This window comes from Somniosus microcephalus, chromosome 7 (genome assembly GCF_052327205.1).
Source record: "Somniosus microcephalus isolate GS21.2 chromosome 7, FLI_Smic_1.0, whole genome shotgun sequence".
Lineage (NCBI taxonomy): Eukaryota > Metazoa > Chordata > Chondrichthyes > Squaliformes > Somniosidae > Somniosus > Somniosus microcephalus.
This window is the reverse complement of record NC_140993.1, coordinates 155,484,418-155,500,463: the sequence shown is the minus strand read 5'-3', so window position 1 is coordinate 155,500,463 and position 16,046 is coordinate 155,484,418. Positions and strand designations below refer to the sequence as shown.

The 16,046-nt window shown below is 47.9% G+C and overlaps 1 protein-coding gene across 4 annotated transcripts in view; it reads right to left on the bottom strand.

Annotated features, from left to right (window-relative positions):
* Positions 1 to 16,046, bottom strand: part of sulf1 (sulfatase 1) — a 601,332-nt gene that overhangs the window by 485,857 nt on the left and 99,429 nt on the right. The window contains exon 1 of one of the 4 annotated variants that reach the window (XM_085993127.1): positions 3,164 to 3,369. The exons of 1 other annotated variant lie outside the window; for it this stretch is intronic. The gene's annotated coding sequence lies outside the window, so the exon portion shown is untranslated. Of the gene's footprint in view, positions 1 to 3,163; positions 3,370 to 16,046 lie in introns of those variants that run through there. 2 more of the 4 variants (XM_085993123.1, XM_085993126.1) reach the window with 2 other exon arrangements.

The following is a 16,046-nucleotide window of genomic DNA, read 5'->3' as shown; positions in this document are numbered from 1 at the left end:
GGTAGACTGTCCAACATTGATGTCTTCACTCAACGCCGTCAGCTCGCGGCAAGTATGTTTATTAGGCCCAAGAATCAACTTCCATCGATCCACGGGCTTCTCGGTTCAGGTGCCTGTTGGTTGTGCAGCGCAGAGACTGGGCCCAAAAACCGGCCTAGACTAATTTCTATGTTAGAAAGTGACAGAGCCAGTGATGCAGTGAAGGCACGAGACCGGGAAAGTCTAAGTGTGAAAAATACCTTGTTATGCTTAACTTTTAGTATCAGGTTCACACCAAGAGCAACAAAACTCCAGAACTGAAAGTTAAGTACAATGATCTCCATGCCATACTAAGGGCTCGATTTTCATTGGGCCGTTGAGGTGGGATTGGAGGCGTGTGGGGGGTTAAAACCGCGAAATCGGGGGGCACGAAGCCATCCCGCCCCCAACCCGCCTCCATGCCAGTTTCAAAGGAGGCGGATACCCGACCTGTGCTGGGAGACGCCTCCACGAGGCGGGAAGGGGATTAGTGCCAATTAACTGCCTGTTAACAGGCAGTTAACAGGCAGATTTTTGCCTAATCCCTATTTTTATCCCTGAATTGTGGGATTCCCGATGGCTCCAAACCACGCCAAGTTAGCAAGGCAGACCGTCACGCTGAAGGGTTTGGAGGGTTCGAGATGTCCGGTGTTCAGGTGAGTGATGGGTGCATGAGTGCAGAGGTAAGTGTGTTTGGTGTGTTTAAATAAGTTTTACTTACCTTTATAGCCTTCCTTCTTTCAGGTCTCGGGAGTCCCTCATCTCACCGGCACAGAAAGCAGAATGGCCGCGAGCTGTCAAAAGTTGCAGCATTCAGCTTTCTGTTCTGGAGAGATTTCTAAATCAGCCTGAGAGGAAGGAATTAACTTAGTGTACAGATTGTCAGTGTTTGACAGCTTCAAACAGCTATCAAACCTGATATTTCATCTATCAAAAGCTCTTGACAGATGAAATGTCAATCTGTGATGTCACCTGTTGCCGGGTGGCCCTTAATTGGCCTGCTGAGCCCGCTGGGCGGGCTCAACATGGTCAATCAAGGGAAAATCGAGTGGGTTGGCCACAACTCGATGGAGGTGGGACTACAACCCCAAAAGTTGTAGTCCCGCCTCCAATATCAAAATCCAGCCCTATCTCTTTTGTGTCAATAGGAAGGCAACCAATACGTAAGCGTTGTCATTAACATTTCAGTAAAATGTAATTCTGGGTGTGTGAAATGTTCATACTTGACCATTAAACTTTGAAAACACGATGGGGCATTTGTTGATTTTGTCCTTCCAAATATGGTTTATGTCTGGGAAGAGCAATTTTGAGCTGCATAACAATAGGGTGCAGTACTGATGGCTACAGGTCTGTCACAGGTGGTGAAGCAATAGGAGCAATTGGATGATGAAAAGTATGGCAATAGAAGCTTTATTGCACAACTACAAAGTGTATTGGCTTAAGTATGATTTGTTCTCTATGGTGTATTGGTGCCCATACATTAAATATGCCTGGGGACAACAATTGCTTCTTCTGATGCTAACTGGCAGGACATCGCTGCAGCTGTACAGAATTCATGGTGCTTAGAGGTGAGGGCTCAAGGAATTTAAAGGAGCTTTTATATTGCGTGGGACCCGCATGAGTGCTAGCAGATTCCTGAAGTGCGGATTTTGCGTGGCCAACTGAAACTCAAAAGTATAATTGCTGGCATATGCTAAGACTGGATGCAGGGAAAACTAGTTGGTGCTGGTGAGTCCTGGCAATTTACATTTGGCTTGTCAGTTGTGAGCGACCTGTGCTTGAGAACCCAGAGACAAAACAAAAGCACCTTTAATGTAGGGCTAGAGGGTTGGAAATAAAAGAAGAAATGTCTGCATTTTTCATTGAGGAGACCTTTCTCCCCCTTCTTCCTTGTTGTTTTATTATTATTTCTAGTACGTTCTCTCACAGTATTTAATGCTGAAGATTTATATATTTTTCTCTCTCTATCTGAAACTCTACATATTATTACTGTCCCATAAGATTGTGCTGCAGCGTGCTGTCACAGGCTGCTGCTATTACAGTGCTGCACAGTAAATCTACAGGTGCGTACAACTAATATAACTGAGCTCTCCATCAATCGACTACCACAGATTCGCTGCCAGGAACTGCACATAAGAGAGACAGCGAGACATGTACCTGTCCACGAAAGCCCACATCCATTTAATGCACAAGAACCGACACACGCAATCATGATTTACAACTAAATAGACTGCACTTAGACCCATATTCCTGAGGTGAAAGGTCTGTTCAAAACTCGGTGTTCCACTCAGTCCTCCATTTACGCATTCTCTGTCCTATAACATTGGTCAATAAAAAATGTACAAAAAAATGCAGAAAGCATCAATCTCAAACCCTATTTGACAAAACTCTTGCAAATGTTGGAATTTATGCAGAATTACCCCTCCAGTACTCAAAGGGTTAATAAATAAGAGAAGAACTTGTGCCCAAACTATTTGCTGTATCTTGTGTAATTGTAATTAGAAACATACAGTATGTTGCTATAATTATTACATTCTTACAGTTGGAAAGATCACACCAAAATTTTTATGCTGTAATCAGTAAATAGCGCTTCTTTGAATACTAAGAACATTCCAATATATAAAGCAGCATTTTAAAAAGTTGGCTAATAATTAAATTATTTCCAAATATCCTTCAAATAAACATTTTAAAAATGTCTGGTAATTTACCAGTAATAGTGTGTAAACGGATAGAAAACTGCAAGTGTCGGTGACTGCAACAGGCTGTGCTTCCTGCAGTCCCATCAGGAGTGCATATTGCTGCCTTTGTGATTCTCCAAAGTGGTATCAGTAGAAACAAGTAAAGGCTGATTGAGGACTGAGAGGCTCCTAACCTCCTGAGCTCTTACTTTCCCACAGCAGCTTAAGCAACCCTGCCCCTCACTGAGACTGAGGCATTTTGATAGAATCACAGATTTCCACATTGCAAATCTTAAAAGGTTAAACAAAAGCAAATTACCTTTAATGCTCAAGCATCAAGGCCATACTTATAATCTTTTAGTCATACAATAGTAACTGATAGAGAGAAAGGTGCAACAGTTTTATGGTAGTTACATTCTAAGCACTTCAAAACTCCCTCTCTAAAAACAAAATGCATTTTCCTGTACCTGAGAAATTGTATTCCTTTTTGTCTTTCTAAAGAGATCTTCTTGAAAGGATCTGCTCTCCACACGCAGTGCACTCTCACAGGACCACACAGTTCCTACTGTACAGCCTTCCCTCTCTAACCCCCACTCAGATGTGATGACACACACTAACCCCAACCATCTGTTGAAACACGTCCTCAACCACTCAGCACAAGACAGCCTACCCAATCCAATCACTGGAGCTGGGTGGCTCTTAAAGCAGGAGGCTGGGACAAGGACATAAAAACTTTAGTTTTTAAGACTCTAAGCACCAGTAACCTGAGAGCGTGTGAAAGAGGAGACTGCTATAAATGAGGGGAAGGGGAGGTACTGGAGGAGTAGAGGGGGAGAGTGATTTTTTTCCCGATAGTTAGCTGTTATTTAACACAACTCCCTGTAATCCCAAGGGACACCCTTCCCCCCACCTCCAAGGAAACTTCACAATAGGGTAAACAGAAGCACATTAGTCCCACTCACAACATTCATAACACATTCATTGAGAGTAGTTTCCTCTAACAGCTACAGTGCTTTAGAGGTGGAGACAGATCCTATCTGATCTGCTGATAAAACTGTTAACATAGCAGTGGTTGTGCTGGGCTGCTCCAGTGACAGCCCAGCACACTCTTTGATAAGTCTCAGACTCCCTGCAGCATTCTTGCCTTCCCAAATTGCCTAGTACAGCATTCAAGCCCCATGTCTATTGTCTCAGGATTTACACACTAAAGGTCTTTAATCAACTGAGCTCGTAATTAATCAATAAGGAAAAAATCACTGTAAGTACAATTGTAAATGTAATATTTCTGTACAGGAAATATTCTACTGCTTTGTGCTGGTGGCACATGAGCACACCTAATGTGTGGGGGAGGGGGCCAGAAAATCTGGGCGAGAATTATTGCCCCTAATGTGGAGCAGGTGTGCGCTGCCTAGTATTTTATGCGCTGTGCTCCGGACTCAAGGGGTTTATGTTGCTGACGTGCACGGATCTGAAAATGATGTTAAGGTAATCTTCTGTAGTCAACACTTAGCATGCTCAGCTCACAAAATGTGACAACATTACTGAAGGCCCATTTTGAGTGGGCACATTTGGTAACTCGTGTTTAGCTTCATTGGAAATCAGCGTAAAGGATCTTTGGCCTTTTGGCTTGTCCTTGTTTTGTGTGTGATTTGTTTGGTCATTTTGTGCTTCATGTTTTCACTTTTGCTTTGTTTTAATTTCTTTTTGCATGACCTACCACTGAAGGAGGCTCCACTTTCAATTCAAACACTCCCTGCCGGTAAGATGGACATTCCTCTGGGAATTCCTCTTGTCCTCAGGGAGTGTGAGATGAGAAGGAGTTGCAGAGGCATGATGCAAGGAAGATTTGCTGTATCTGGAGTCCTGGAGTGGGGCTGGAACACATCAACCTTCTGACTCGGAGGTGAGAGTGCTGCCACTGAGCCACGCTCAACACCTAGAAGGTGTTTATTTTTTTTAAAGTACACACCAGTTTCATTCTTCACCTCAGACTTCAGGTTCCGTGATTGGCAGAGACCAAAAGGTTGAAGAGGGGAGGTGTGAACACATAAAGCACACATTACTAGTCAAACTCTACACAAAAGTTAACTATTTTCAAATGGATAGTGCAGGGAATATTTTTTCAGAGGAACCTTTCAGTTCTCCATATAAATGAGGAAAATCCAACTGCAAATTAAAAGGGAATTATCATGGTTTTTAGAACATCTCAACAGTCTGCCCTGAAAACAGTCTGCCCTGAAAACATTCAGGAAGCTCTATACTGCCACTTGGAAAGATTGTGCTGAAGCAAATAATATACATGTTTATTGCAGGGTGCACTGAAATGCAGTTTTTATGCAATGGTAAATCTAGAATATTACTTTAAACTAAACTGTGAGAGTGCGACAAGATGACACAGGCACATTTTGATATCTGGAAGTTCACCTTCACACAAAGAGTGATCAACACTTAGAGCAAACCTCAGGATAGAACAGTGGAGGCAAAAACCGTGGAATGATTTAAGGACCAATTAGATGCTGCAGTGGGGCACTTTGGGGTCTTTTTTGCTGAATGAGCTAAGATGGGTGAATGACCTCCCTCATCCATAATTATCTTGTGATCATTAGATTCGAAACATTTTTTCTTGTATCTCCTAATTTGCTCCCCGAAGTTGATGGCTCACACTGCAATATGGTTCGACAATTGTCAGGAGCACCCTGGTAATTCACCCAATTGGCGATACTTTATATGTCCATATTGTCCTTTAAGACCATCCCTAAAGCACACTTCTTTGACCAAGCTTTAGGTCATCCCTCCTAACCCCTCCTTCTTGGTTCCGTGTCTATTTTCCTCAAACCTCTGTGAAGCACCTTGGGACATTTCTCTATGTTGAAAGCACTATCTAAATGTAAGTTGTCACTGTTGAATAAGGTGTCGGCAGGCTATTTGGCTACAGAGGGCATCGCATCTGAGCTCTATTCTGTCCTTATCAGACATTCAGCTGAAAACACTGGAGCCGTGACTGGCCAGCATCTTAAAAGCCCCTGAGCAGTGATTAAATAATAAATGAGGGCTGCTTCAGCCCCAAAGAGAAGCTGTTTCAGTAAGAGGGTAACTAAACTGGTAAGACTGTTTCACCCTGTACCTCTATATCGATACAAAGAAAGGGGCTTTTACATTACAAGAATACATCTGACTGCGGATGTGCAGCTCTCCCACTGTTGGATGCAATCCTGAGCATAAGCAGCAAGAGTCAGTGGGAGCTGATGGCATTATAGAACCACAAAAATATGGCTCTAGTATCTGTTACTGGGTTAAGACTGCTCAGTGAAGTAAAGCGGGAGCCAGGCCTGCATGCTTGCACTCTGAATTTCTGTATGACACAGGGGAGCCAGCATGCCAATGGAGACCGACTGGCATCTGATGGCACTTTAAAAGGGGGAAGGGCAACATACAGAAGTCACTCTCCTCAAACGGGAGCAAAGAAACCCAGTACAGTCCCCACCAATATTCCCACTCATTTTTTTTCGGTGCACAGCCCCTTTAACGGGCTGTGTGGGCCATTCAAATTTCCGCATATTAAAAAGCCGCTGAGCGGCCTACACAGCTTAACTGGATCATTGGTCTCCACCACTTAAAATGTCCACGTTTAAAACCGGCAGTCGCTCATATCTGTCAAAAAGCGAAAACCATTATCCATTTGCATCAACACCAATTTCAGTGTTGCCGGTTATAGCGTTTTAAGTGCGCCGTTTATTTCAGCCAGAAACAGCTGTACTTTCTCACTAGTTCGCTGAACCAGCCAATAATCAGCCTACTAGAAAGGCACTAGCCACTGTTACCACATTAGATCAAACTAGAACAGGAGTGTTAGCTGCTCAGTGATTGAAGGAGTGAATAAAACAAGCAGTATTACAGCGGGGGAGCTACAGACACAGGCACTGCTTGAAACTGACGTTAATGCAAATGGATAACATGCATGAAATACAGAGCCTCCAAGATTCCGGCTGTGAGATTAACTTGGTACATAACTAAGAACAATAGCCAAATGACTGCATGAACTAATGAAGTTAAAGGTCCCGATATTTACTGTACTGAATCCACAGCATGCATGTTTTTTTTCTAAACAGGATCCCTGCCTGGAAGCCAGCCTGATTGACAGGCTTGGCTCCCTGTCGGGTGGGAAACTCTTCAGAAGAGGCCGCAGCCCAGGAGCAGGTAAGTTCATGCTGCTCAGGGTAGAGATCGCGGTGTTAGGGGGGTGGGGCGAGGTTGGTACAGAGTGGCTTGGAGGGGTGGGGGTTATCGCGGAGGGTCAGAGACATTTCAGGGGCAGAGATGGTGGGCGGGGGGTGCGGTCGGTGAACGTGGGGGAGTCCTGCTCCTCCTGCCCAAAAGCAGTGCTTCCACGCATCAGTCATCGCTTTCCTTTAGCTGCCGGGTTGCCGGAGGCCCGGGCAACCCAGCTGGCCAGGGTTAAATTTAAAATGGAGCTAAAATGTGGAGGCACACAGCCTCATTAAAATATTTAAATGATGACCTACCTCCTGGGAGCAGATTGGTTGCCCGCCCCACCATCCCCAGAAGCAGATGAGCTGAGGTAGGAGTGGAGTTAGGTGATGTTATGGAGGTGGAAACAGGCGGTCTTGGTGATGGGTGGATATGTGGTCAGAAGCTCATCTTGGGGTCAAATATGACACCAAGGTTGCAAACAGTCTGGTACAGCTTCAGACAGTTGCCAGGGAGAGGGATAGAGTTGATGGCTAGGGAATGGAGTTTGTGGCGGGCACCGAAGACAACAATCTTCCCAATATTTAGTTGGAGGAAATTTCTGCTCATCTAGCACTAGATGTCGGACAAGCAGCCTGACAAATCAGAGACAGTGGAGGGGTTGAGTGAGGTGATGGTGAGGTAGAGCTGGGTGTCATCAGCGTACATGTGGAATGTGACATTGGCCCTGAATTTGCGGTTGGAGGCTTCCAGTGGGGAAATGCCTTCAATCCGCAAATAAAATCCGTGCCTACCTGGTGGTCCGGGAGGCACGGAGACTTGTGGTCCTGGGCCTCTCTGGGTACCCGCGGGTAGAGGCCCACGTATCTCGGGGCGCAGGCGGTTCACGATCACGTGGGCCAGCCCAACGAATGACAGAAGGGAATCCCCATTCATACTTATCGGGATTTCATATACACGGAAACTCCATAAGTATGAATGGGAATACCCCCCAAAATACACCTAGACATCAAATAAATACATTTTTAAAAATCACATATTTAAAATTAATTAATATGGCATTTAATTAAATATTTAAAACAAAATTTAATTTTTTGAAAAATAAATTTACATGTTTTAAAGGGGCTAAAATAAACATACCTTATTTAACAAGTTTTTAAATGTATAAATTATTGATAACATTTTATTTTTCTGTTTTTTTAAATTCTTAATTCAGACATAAGAATTTCACGGGCATTCGCTGGGCAGACGTTGGGCAAATAGCGCAACTCTCTGCCCATGGATGCCCTTTTCCCGGGGATGCGGATGATCTGTCAATTCTTGACAGATCGCAAGTTCCAGGTTTTAGAGTATGCACCCATAGGGGTCGCAAATTATGGCCCATTGGGGGAGAAATTCGGTATCGCCCCGTTTGGGGCGTAAGTACCGGCCGGGTGCAAAATTTTGCACCCGGCGCAAATTATCGCCACCTGCTGCTAAATTGGCCTCCTTCGCCCCAGGAGGTGCTTGGAGCGCTAAAACAGGCGCTGCACGACTATCTTAAGGCGCTAAGCCGGAGGAGCGAGGCGCTACCTCCGAGGGCGGGCGCAGCGCAGGTGCGGCCAGTTAGCGATTGGACACAGACACGCTGGCGCTGGTCAACTCTTAAAGGGGAGGGTCGATCTTGAATTGCAGCCACACCCTGCGCATCGGAGCCCTGAATCTCGGCCTGGACAGACCTGTTGCCACATACTTAAGCCAAGGACCATGGAGAGGGCCAGGGAGCGAGCGCAGCGGTTCAGTGAGGGGGCCTTGGAGGTTCTGGTTGGCGCGGTGGACCACAGGTGATCTCTCCTGTACCGAGACAGTGGCAGGAGGCCACTGCCCAGCGACCATCGAAAAGCTTGGAGGGAGGTGGCTCACAGAGTGACCTCCAGCAGCATGGTGCCTAGGACCCCTGTGCAATGCAGGAAGAAGTTCAACGACCTCACTCGGGTCATCAGGGTGAGTGCCCTTTTCAGAATCCTCTTCATCCCTGCAGGTCGACCTCACTTTATGGCCAAAGGGTCCTGAAAGCCCCAATGCCCAGCCCTCATCCAACACCTATGGCCCTTTCAGGAAACTCACACGCACATTCAGCATTTTGCACACTGTAAGGGCTATTTGACCATGGGAGACAGTGCAGCCAAGATCAGGGCTTCACACTGTAAGGGCTATTCGACCATGGGAGGTATTGCAGCCAAGATCAGGGCTGCACACTATAAGGGCTATTCGACCATGGGTGGCAGTGCAGCCAAGATCAGGGTTTCACACTGTACTCAGAGCCCGTCCTTTCTCTTGCAGGGCACGCTGGCGCACAATAGGAGGCAGCAGCAATGGACCGGGGGAGGCCGGCCTCACCTTCAAGCCCTGGCCGATCTGGAGCAGCGAGTCCAACGGATTATGGCAGGCCGGATGATTGGCCCCATCGCCACTGGAGATGCCGACCCCTTTATGGACAGCAATGGTAAGGTCATCACCTTTTTGACCTCTCTCCTTCCACTTGTTCCTCACACCAGCATCCTTTGCCACTTTCGAGCCAAATCAGTACATTGCAGCACTCATGCCTCCCTTGCTGCCACCCTGTCCTCATGCTAAAGCCACTCTTGTACCCCCCTACTTTCAGATGCTGATTCACCAGGTGAGGAGGCAGGCCCTCAAGCTGCCACTGTGAGTGATTCTGAAGGCGACGACGAGGAGGAAGCCGGACCATCAGTGCCACCCTCAGCCAAGGCAGCCGATGGCCATAATGGGGACACGTCTTCCCTGGAGGGGAGCAGGGGGGAATGGTCTGAGGAGGGTGAAGCTCCGGGGCCCAGCGTGCTGCAGCAACGCGAGGGGAGTAGGGAAGCTCGGCGGCCTTATCCCCGGAGGGAGAGTCTGGCCTCAAGTCCTGCTACAGTGAGCGCAGAAGAGGTGCGGCTCCTCGCTGAAATGAGCACCCAGGCGGAGCACAGGCACACTGAGCTCATGGCTGCAGTGGCAAGGATGTCAGATTCCATTGAGTCACTGGCAAGGAGTGTCCAGGACTTCGGCACAGTACAGGCAAGGAGTCTCCAGGACTTCGGCGCAGCACAGGCAAGGATTGTCCAGGACGTCGGCGCAGCAGAGGCAAGGATTGTCCAAGACGTCGGCGCAGCACAGGCGGCTGCCACGCAATTGCTAAGTGCTGCAATGCAGTCACTGGCTGGTCTCATGCAGACGCAGATTGAGGCCACACGAGCACTGACTGCTGCCACCCTCGCTGGATCGGGCAGGATTCCCCGGGGCCCTCACCGCGCCGCAGCAGGCCAGCAATCTGTGCTTCAGCAGATTGCTCCGCATGCTGCAGTGCTGCCCCATGGGAGTGCCAATGTGTCGGCTGAACAGGGAGTTGCTGTCCTCTCTCAGGATGACAGCATTCCTACTGCCAGTACTGTCACTTCTCCACTGCAGCTGCCACCACCTGTAGGACAGACTGGTGCCACCCATGCAGAGTTGGAGCAGTCAGCAGCCGGGCCCTCCAGGCCCAGAGCTGGTCCAGGCTGTCCCTCAAGGGCATCTGCAGTCTCAGTTTCTGACACTCAGCAGCCTTCCCCCAGCCGTGCTGTAGCCACCGGGGTCCCATTACGGAGGAGCTGCAGGGTGGGAAGGGGCCAATCTCGCAAGCGTAGCAGATCACCCTCGAAGGGCAAAAAGTAGGAGGTGTGGCAAAATGTTGTTAATTGTTTTATTGAAGGCCGAGGATCGTGGTCATATTTTTATTAATGTTTTGGTCATTGTCTCCAGGTTGTGAGAGCCAGTTATGTGACTGACTGTTTTTTTGGGGGTTTCTTTCTATTACTTTGTCATGCGGGAAGGGTACACAGTTTGTTAAATAAAGAAGTGTCTTTATTCAGAATGTGCATGTTTGCTCTTTAAACTAATTGTTGCCTTGACCAGCTTAGGGGTTGCGGCACGGTTCCATTCAGGTTCTTTGAATGGCTGAAGCCATTCCCTCAGAGGGGGCCTAGAAGCGACTTGCTATAAGCCGCTGACGGACGGCCCTTGCACTTTGTGCCTCCCTCCCGTCTTGGTGCTGCTGCTCCTCCTCCTCCTCCTCTGCGGGTGCTCCAATGTCTGGTGGCATTGGCTGAGTCCTGAGGATTGCCAGGTTATGCAGCATGCAGCACACAACAACGAAGTGGGAGACTCACTCAGGTGAGTACTGAAGGGCTCCTCCGGAATGGTCCAGGCAGCGGAACTGTTGCTTGAGCACGCCGATTGTGTGCTCAACGATATTCCTGGTAGCTTGATGGCTCTCATTTTATTGTTCTTCAGCAGGGGTGCTGGGCGAACGGAGCGGGGTCATCAGCCAGGTGCACAGAGGATAGCCCTTGTCCCCGAGAAGCCAGCCTCCTGGGTGAGCCAGGGCCTTGAAAAGGTCTGCCACAGAAGTCTGGCGCAGGATGAAGGCGCCGTGGCTGCTGCCTGGAAAGCGGGCATTGACAGCGAGTATCAGCTGTCTGTGGTCACAGACCAACTGGACGTTCAACGAATGGAACCCCTTTCGGTTGCGGAAATCCTCGGCATTCTCTTGCGGCGCCCGCAAAGCCACATGCGTGCAGTCAATGGTGCCCTGCACCATGGGGAAGCCCGCTATTCTTGCAAAGCCCATTGCGCGCTCTTGCTGCTTGTCCGGGGTCATGGGGAAGGAGATGTACTGTCGTCTCCTTTTAAAGAGGGCATTCGTGACTTGACGGATGCAGCAATGCACCGCGAACTGGGAGATATTGGCAATGTCCCCAGTAGCGGATTGAAAGGACCCGGTGGCATAGAAGTTGAGAGCTACTGTTACCTTCACTGCCACCGACAGAGACGTCCTGCTCCTCAGTTGAGGCTGCAAATCTGGCTGAAGCAGGTGGCAGAGCTCAGTGACCACCTCCTTGCTGAATCGCAGCCTCCGAAAACACTGCTCCTCAGACATATTGATGTATGAGAACTGTTGGCGGAAAACCCTGGGAGCGTAAGGTCTTGTGTGCCGACGCCTGTTGGCCCTCCTCTGTCTGGCCATGATTGGCACTCTCTCTCTGCGTCTCTGTGCCCTCTCAATGTAATGGAGAAGCCCAACGTTCCCATCCATTGCAGCCCCCATAGTATGTGGCCACTCAAGGTTATGCCGGTGAAAAAGCAAAGCAACTACAAAGTTCTGGTCAGAAGCCAAAAGTACCTCAGCAAGCGCTGACTCAATGCAGAAAGCTCTCTCCCTTTGTCTCTCTGCAAATCTCTCTCGCTCTCTCAGAAGGAGTGGTCCAAAAATGGCTACCACAAAGAAGCCAGGAAGAGCCCCCTTTAAATAGCAACCCCCCAGCCCCACAGCGACTGGGAACCGTTCCAGTCAACCTGTCGTTGGGAGCGACAGGCGGAAAGGAGGGGGACGCCACTGAATTTCCGGTCCGGGGCGCCCCAAGGGTGTTGCACTCTGAAATGATGTCAGGATCTGCATGCGCAGCTGAGCGGGCGTTGCGGTTTAGTGCCGCCGCTAAATAGCCACTCAATTTCATGAGAGGCGCAGGTATCGCCGCGCCCGGGTGCTAGCTGGTTCGCGCCGCACTTATCGCCCTCTTAAGGCGCTAACAGGTGGCGCAACCAACTGAATTTCTCCCCCATTGTGTTTCTGGATGATGTCGTTGAGGTGCAGCATGTAGAAGAGAAATAGGAGGGGGCTAAGGGTAGATCTTGGGGGGATCAGAGGTAACGGTGAGGGAGCAGGAAGAGAAGCCATTGCAGGTGATTCTCTGGCTACGACTGGAGTGATCAGAATGGAACCAGGCAAGGGAAGTCCCACCCAGTTGGACGACGGCGGAGAGGCTTTGAAGGAGGCTGGTGTGGTCAACCATGTCAAAGGCTGCAGACAGGCCGAGTTGGGATTGTTTACCATATTAAAAACCTATATTAAAAATGGAAATGGCATAACCAGGGGTGCACTAATTATGACCAGAAATATAGGGGGGAATTTTGCCAGCCCTGGGGAGGCAGGTTTGGAGGCGGGACTGCCGGGAAAATGGCAGAATCTGGGGGCGGGTGCCCATCCCGCCCCCAACCCGCCTCCATGCCATCTTCCCAGGAGGCGGGTACCCGACCCGCGCTGGGACCCGCCTCCCCGAGGCGGGAAGGGGATTACAGCCACTTAACTGCCTGTTAACAGGTAGTAAACAGGGAGTTAAGAGGATTATCCCCATTTTACCTCTGCAAGTGCGGGCTTCCTGACGTTGGGATACCCCGCCAGGGTCAGTGAAGCGAGCAGTGTGTTTGTGGGGGTCGGATGGGTCCAAAAGTGTGTTGTGGAGGTGAGTGATGGGTGCAAGTGTGGAGTGGTAAGTATGTGAGGTGAGTGTAAAGTGATAGAAAATGTTTACTTACCTTTGTTTCTTCCTGCAGGCTTCAACAGTTGGGGAACCAGAGACTCCTGTATCACACCGGCAGAGATGACAGATGGCTGCTGCATTCTCTGAGCAATAGCCATCTGATTTCTGCTCAGCAGGTAGGTTTGATGAGTCTTGAATACAAGGACTCATCAAACAACAGAGAATGTCAGAGTTTGACAGCTTCACAGAGCTGTCAAACGATGACAATTCATCTGTCAAAAATTGACAGATGAAACATCATATGCCGACATTCTCTGTCATCGGCTTTCCCTTAATTGGCCTGCTAAACCCGCTGGGCGGCTTAACAAGGTCAATCAAGGGAAAATAGCGTGGGTTGGCCAGAAGTAAATGGAGGCGGGACTAAAACCCGACAAGTGGGAGTCCCGCCTCCAAAAGCTCCCCATTGGCAAAATCCAGCTCATAGAATTAAATGTAAAGACAGGCTTGACATTTTAAATATAATGGTGACTCAAACTCTGTATCACACGTTATAACGGCCATCACGTATAGCGGGCAAATCACGTTTGCATGTTAAACCATTCGGGGTGATGTCAGGAAGCACTTCTTTACATTAAGGGTAGTCAAAATCTGGAACGCTCACTGCCAAAAAGTTGTTGAGGCGAGGTCTGTTGAAAATTTCAAAACTGAGATTGATAAGGTTTTTTGTTTGGCAAGGGTATTAACAGATATGAAACCAAGGCGGGTAGATAGAGTTAAGATTGCAGATCAGCTATGATCTAATTAAATGGTGGAAAAGGTTTGAGGGGCTGAATGGCCTTCTCCTGTTCCTATGTGCTTTGCTTCCATTCAAAAGACTGTAACCACAGTACAGGTCCAATAAAGGGGGCTACTTTAGAAATATTGTTCAAACCCTCGACCCAGTACATGGGTGCAGTAAAACAAAATAAACAAGCTACTAGGCCGCACCAAGAGGAAGAAAAATACAAATCAAAAGAGGTGATACTGTTACTGTATAAGACACTGGTTAGTTCTAAAATAAACCACAAAGGGGCATTGCTTTCTGATAAATTATTTCATAAAACAATGTAGAAAACTGTGTGCAGATCAATCATAAAACCATCAGAAGGATATTATGGCTCTTTGAGAGGGTGCAGTAGATTTACAACATCAAAACTGCTTTTATGGCCTGGCTCTTGGAGTTCTTCCACTGCCTCTGCATCAGTGAAAGTTACTTTTTATAATACATTCCTCTTTGTAATCATCCGTTGAGGTCTTTAGTCCCCATGAGGGTCATTTGACCCAAACCCGCTCGGTGGGAAATGGGGCGAACTGGGTTGGATGCCCGTTTTACACCTCGCTCGATTTTGACCTCAATAACAGGCGGGATTGGGAATTGAAGTCAATGGAGAGTAAAATCAAAAGGTGGTAAATTGGGCATCTGACCCAAACCCGCCCTTTCCTGCCTGCCAGGTTAGGTTAAAATTGCCCCTAATATTTCATAAATTCTTGCAGATTTTACCTCAACCCCTGTAGATTAAATTAAATTCTCATCAACCTAGTGAACACAGGGCTATTGCCTGCTAAACACCAAAAACAGCAGACTATAGACCGAACTAAACTGTCTCACAAGAAACAGCTCTGTAGCACTACCACATTCAGTCAAAAATGATGGTGGCCAATCAGACAACCAACGGGAGAAGGAGGCTCCATGAAGATCCAAGCCTCAATATGGCAGAGCTCAGCACACGAGTCCTAGAGACAAGGTTGTAGTGTTTACACGTGTCACCAGCTAAAAGTGCCAAGATCATAACACCACTCGGCCGCCTCCCAAGGTTCCCATCGTCATCCAGGCCTTTGTAACCTCTAAACTTGACAGTTCCAATGCACTCATTGCCGGCCTCCCACATTCTACCCTACGTAAACTGGAAGTCATCCAAAACTCGGCTGCCTGTGTCCTAACTCGCACCAAGTCCCGTTCACCCATCACCCCTGGGCTCGCTCACCTACATTGGCTCCTGGTTAAGCAACGCCTCGATTTTAAAATTTTCATCCTTGTTCAAATCCCTCCGTGGCCTAGCCTCTCCCTATCTCTGTAATCTCCTCCAGCCCCACAACCCCCCGAGATATCTGCACTTCACTAATTCTGGCCTCTTGAACATCCCTGATTATAATTGTTAAGTCTGTGTGTTCTAGTTGTAATTACTAACACAGACTACAAGATTAAAGTTCAACAGGTCTTTACTGGTTGGAGGTCAGGACTATACTAAAATACAATATTACTACACAGTGCTTATATACCGGTGGTCACCACCGGTATTATGTATACAGCAGCCAGAGAAAGTAGTACATCTCTTAAGGCGGAACAGGCTTAAGTTCTCTTAAGGTGGAACAGGTTACATACACCACAATCCTCCCTTTTTAGCTTAACAGTCATATCCCCATTTAACATAACATAATAACATATATAACTTCAGGTATAAACAGTTCAAAGGTTCAGTCTCTCAGGAGGCCTTCTGATTCGGTTTGGATAACGCCTTTCAGTGGTCTCTGATTCCTGTTGCTGAGGTGACTCCTCTAGTTGGTCTCCCATGCATTGGGTGTTATCATCCTCAGGTACATTCCCTGCCGAGGTAGATGCTTCAGGTTCATTAACGTCTTCCACAGTTGTCTCTGTCGCAACCATGGGTTCGACCCTTGCTCTCGATTCTACCAGTTGATCCGCATGACGCCTTATCACATTGTTACCAATATCTACTGTGTACATTAGAGGTCCTTG